Genomic DNA, 5,701 nt, shown 5'->3' with positions numbered 1-5,701 from the left:
TTCAGGTAAATTTCAGTTCTTCTGGCCCAGTGGTTCTTGAGAAGAAGATTTTTAAATGACCCTACCCTATTTTTGCATTTTTGTGATTATCTCCCCTTTGAAAGGGACATGGTCCTTCATTTGAACAAACTTGAAAGCCCTTCACCCAAGGATGCTTTTGGCCATGTTTGGTTGGAATTGGTCCAGTGGTTCTGGAGAAGAAGTCGAAAATGTGAAAAGTTTAACAGACAGACGAACAGATAGACAGACGACGGACAAAAAGCGATCAGAAAAGCTCACTTGAAATTTTGGAATGTCTAGTCACTATCAGTACTGCTTTCAGACTCAGTACTGCTTTCAGACTCGCTGAAAATAAATTCTTTGCTTTTCTTTTGCATCTGGATCTCCCCCCCCCCCCTCCCTGCTTTGGATCTTGATAATATGGCCGAGATTTTATGGCGCAGTGCCATTTTCCACTTAGAAAATTCAAGTCTGTTATCTCTGGATGCATACACTGAAAAATTAAAAGAAAAATATACACAATAAGAGACAATGCACAATCATGCAAAACCTTTAAAAAATGATGCTAAAATGTGTCTGAACTCACTATATACATATCTGATAGTAATTAAGTAACAGGTGCTTGTTTAATCAAAAGTTGCCCAAGTTAATGCAGAAAACGCCATCTCATTGGACATACTTAATATTAAAACTGGGACAGAATCAGAGACGAAATAATGGTTTAATATTCAGAATTACACTTCTCATAAAATCATGAAATATAAATTTGTTGATTTTGTTTACATTCAACAATATGTCAGTTATACAATATTAAACAGCATCCATTTTTTATTGGTGGAGGAAAGATCCAATATTGGGAGAAACCCCACCTTCTGTAAGTAAACTTACAAATACTCTTACATATAGCACAAGGTGTGCAAGCAGGACTTGAACTCACACATACTGGAGATAAGCTAGGCTCTCCAATTGAAAGAATGATGTTTTTAACACTCAGCCACAAAGACCCATTTGAAATTTTAGTACAATACAATGTTCAGTACAAGTACAAAAAGTTTGTTCAACATAATCATATATTAATTAAATTAGCTTGAAAAAAGGCTTACAGCCAATGGATTTTAGTATATCCTTGCTGACAGCCTTTACGCTGCCAGCCTTTACGATGTCTTCATGGCTTATTACACATGAAAGAAGAAATCTCGCAGCTGCTGCTGACGAAACTTTCGTTGTTGATTCTTCTAAGTATGAGGCCCGGACAAAAATCCCACTGCCGGGCACCATTTCCACCTTCTGAAATATAAGTTTAAAGAATCAATATAATGTTTGCATTAGAAATTAGGATGAGAATTGATTACTTGAGATCAATCAATGCATCTACAAGTTGTGCACCAATTCGATCAGAAACTGACATATTTGTTTTCTTGTTTGAAGAATGACCCTAATACTTTATGATTATGCTGATGAAAGGAGTAAGTATTTAGTACTTTTAATCCCTTAAAAACAATTGTTCAATTATACAGGATCATTGTGCTAAGCTGTATTATTTTGACCATTGTGCTATTTTAACTATTATTTGACCTGTGCGAAAATAATTTCCTTTGCATTTAATGGATTTCTGTCTTGTCAGTTGGGTGTCCCACGACCAACATGTCCGAGACCTTGGTTTTACTTCTCAATCCGAAAGACATGGGGGTGGTGTACTCATCTGCACACAGGCCAAGGATTAAACCCAGGCCATTTTGTTGAGAGACCAAAGCCCTACCACAAGACCATAAAGAAAAATGTGCCATTGAAATTGAAAAATAATTGCTATAAATATACTTCTCTCTCTTTTACAACTGCAATCTGTTTTTCTGCTATAAGAAAACATTGAAATTCATTATAAAACCAATATATTTCTTTAACTATAAGTAACTTCACAATCAGTACAGCAAAACTTTGTCAAATCAAACACAGCTAAAGTGTCAGAATCATCTGTTACTACAGAAGTCAAACGATTTACAGCGATGCATTGAAAACCTAGGTTCTGTCAGCCAAATCCATTTTCAACTGAATTTTGGTTTTAGATAGGTACGTAGTAACTTCTATAGCAATTAGTGGCGTTCCAATCATCGATTATAATTAAAAAAAAAATCAGTTGATTGGTGGCAAATTTTAAGTGCTCGATTATGAAAATGTTATTCCAATTAATCGGTTTTTAGATTTTGTTTTCTAAAGGGCTATAGGATTTGAAGAATATTTCTGCTCTGACCTATCTATTAACCTAAAAGTTCTGTTTATTGTAATGGTGGTGCACATGAAAACAAAAGTATTCATACCCGGGGAAATCGTATTGAATGTTATAAATGTAATTAATGGAAATTAAGATATTAAATGAAATAACAAATACAAACAAAATATTCATTCACATAATCTCAGCAATAGAGACAACAAATAAAAACGTAGAAAATATTTATTTACACTTTTTCAGTAGTTAAATGACTTGTATTATAGAATTTCTCTATGTCCGATTATAATCCATAATTATTTAGGTACGGTAAAGCAATCATCGATTATGAAATTCTCACCGATTCCCATCACTAATAGCAATACAAAATAGTGAGTTGGGAAAACACGGACTCCTGGATATACCTGAGGTGGGATTAAGTGCCTAAGAGGAGTAAGCATCCTCTGCATGCATATTATGCTTCTAAGATTTGTGTTAATGACAATATGGACAATACCTGGCTTCTTGTTCTCCTTTTGAGTAGCAGTAAGTTTGTCTTGAAGTCTTTCGATGGTTTTCTCTTTTACGTCAAGTTGACCTTGAAGGTCGTCTATATCTTTTGCCTTCTTGACACACGACACACATGAGGCCATCTGCCACAAAGCCTTGGGGTACTTCATCCCCACGGTCGGTCTTTGAATGGCTTCTAAAAATATTTTTAAAATGTTTGCAATGACAAGAATTGATATAATTAACCCACATCTAAAATACTTGATTAAAAATGTTCATTCCAATTATCACTTGCTACTTTACATAATTATTGTAACCTTATTAAACAAAATTTCATCATTTCAACAACTTGATCCAAGGAGTTGGTTATAATGTCTCTTACACAGGCACGGATCCTCAGATCAACCTTGACGATTGATTGTGATCAATTTTCGAATCAAGATACTACAGTAACAGTGATTGGGATGACATATGGGACTATGGCCCCACGGTTGAAGTTTTCAATGGGCCATCAATATATTTTGAATGGTTGTTTTCAATAAATAGCAAATGTGCAATGGAACATTATTTTAAATGAAACTCTGAACCATGACCGCGATCTTTTTCACCACTCTTGAAAATGTTTCTTCTTTATTTCAATTTCCCCATCTCAACGGTATCATTGCTTTTATCAGCATTGGTATTTGACTCTATTCAATTGTTTTCAACAATTTCGTTATATTCCAATTTCTCGATTTATATTTGTGTGTTACCCCCCCCCCCCCCCCCCAAACAAACAATCTCTTTTAGCAATAAAAAATTTGTTACAGAATTTATATAGCTATACCTCTTTCATATAGTATTGAAATAATGAGCTTCAACTGTTCTCATTTCAAATTTGAAGATAGAAGATCAAATTTTAAGCTTATCAAGCTTGCTGGTTATATTAAACTGAAAATAATACCACACAAGAAACATTGATACCCAATAAATTTTTTTAAATAAAATAACGCATTATTTTCATGATGAAAAAAATTGATTACCTTCGTCGTCCGAACTGCTGAAGTCTGCACATGTGTTTCGAAATGTACTGATATCATGCAGGATCCTGTTTCTTTTCATCTCCTCAATCTTCGCAGCTTCTGAAATTTCATTCATAAAAAAGATATTTGAAATGATGAAAATATAAATGCTACTAAATACCCCTAGCATAATAAAATTTACAATTTTGGTAAAGGACTACCTGTTCTTTCTAAATATCTATTTAGTTTCAATTTAGTATCAATAGCACTAAAGAAGATGTTATTGAAGTGTTTTACACATAAACACTATACCTGTTTGACCCCACCCTGGGATCAGAACCCCTACCCTGGAGATCATGATACAATTTATGTCCCCTTTTCCCAATGATGCTTCATACCAAATTTGAAAAGAATTGGAATGGTAGTTATTAAGAAGTTAAAAATGTTCAATTGTTAACGCACGACGGACGACAACTAATTGCAATAGGTCTCCTAAAAATTGGATGAAAATTTGGTATAGACCTTGGTTCTATGCTAAAACAATATGACATAGACCTCATCAATTTTTTTTTCTACTCAAACTTAGAACATGGGCATAAACAATTTGGTCTATCTCTAGCTATTACAACTGGCATAGACCATGCAGTGCCATTTGATGTAGAATCGGTCTATCATATTATACTGTTAATTTCGAACTCCCCTTCCACATTGCAGAGGGGGACAAAAAAGACAATTGTTACAATGATTGAGGTTCAGTTTAATACCAATGTCTGCACTTAATACAAATTTTTAATCCGGATTGATTGCACAATGAGTTATAATTGATTTTGTTCTTTTATAGATCCTCAACTCCTTGGAGCCCCAAAAATGTATGAAGTATTCTGTGATGTTATGTAAAATACTTACCCATTTTGGCATCCAACTGTTTCTTAAGGGTTGCTGAAGTAATAATAAAAATATTTTTAATTTTGTGTACCTTTACATGATATTCTACAAAATTCTCAATGAGATAAATCATGGGGAAAATGGAACAAAATAAGTTTAGAATATGTTGTGATTAGGCCATTTATTTTTATAATAAATATTTTTAAGGATCATATCCAGGAGTTATGAGATTAGTCACTGTTCTTTATTTTCACCTTTCATCCAACACTAATTTTTATAAATTATCAAATTTAATTTAATTTCAAAAGAAACAAGCTAGCATTTCATCTACAAACTCCGATGACATCGGATAGAATCAGTTGTTGGTAGCTCATAAAACTTTTTTCTCAGACATTTGATCCATATTTTCCTCTTTTTACAACGATTTATCACACAATTTTAAGGTGGCTCACTACACCCTGAAATAGTTTCTCAAACCACTATGAATTGACTTAATCATATTAGATACATTGATATATAATATTACAAGTATCTAAAAGGCAGAAAAAATGCATATTTAGATAAAAACATGATTTCAAAAATTATTTCAACACATATGAGCAAAAGACTGGCGGATGTGAACTCAAATATGCGGTTCATAAGCCCAATGCTATAACAACTGAGCTACGATGATAGACAAATCGATTGATACAAATACTTTCACAAAACATTTAAATCGCCATCTTGTGATGAAGTGTCATAAAGAGTATAAGATTTAGTGTAGTGAGTTATCTTAACAATTACATTTAGAAGCATTCAAGGTGCATTTACTTAATTACCATTACTGATTTATGACTTCTTTTTCTTCTTCTGAGTTGAACTTGATCTGCTCCTCGACTCATTCTCATCTTTAATGAAAAGAGAAATTTATTGGAATTATCAATCACATATATATACTCAATGTTGTCAGTATTCTAGGCTTCTTGAAATCTGCAGTTGAATCCCCACCCCAAAATGTTCACTTATCCTTCATTCACAATTTTGTATTCATTATTTTTCTAAAAAAGTCAATATTCAAGTCCCAAACCTTCTTTCAGCCATAATGTGAATAACAATTACATTT

This window comes from Ostrea edulis, chromosome 8 (genome assembly GCF_947568905.1).
Source record: "Ostrea edulis chromosome 8, xbOstEdul1.1, whole genome shotgun sequence".
Taxonomy (NCBI): domain Eukaryota; kingdom Metazoa; phylum Mollusca; class Bivalvia; order Ostreida; family Ostreidae; genus Ostrea; species Ostrea edulis.
The sequence above is the reverse complement of the archived record's forward strand: the minus strand, read 5'-3'. Positions refer to the sequence as shown.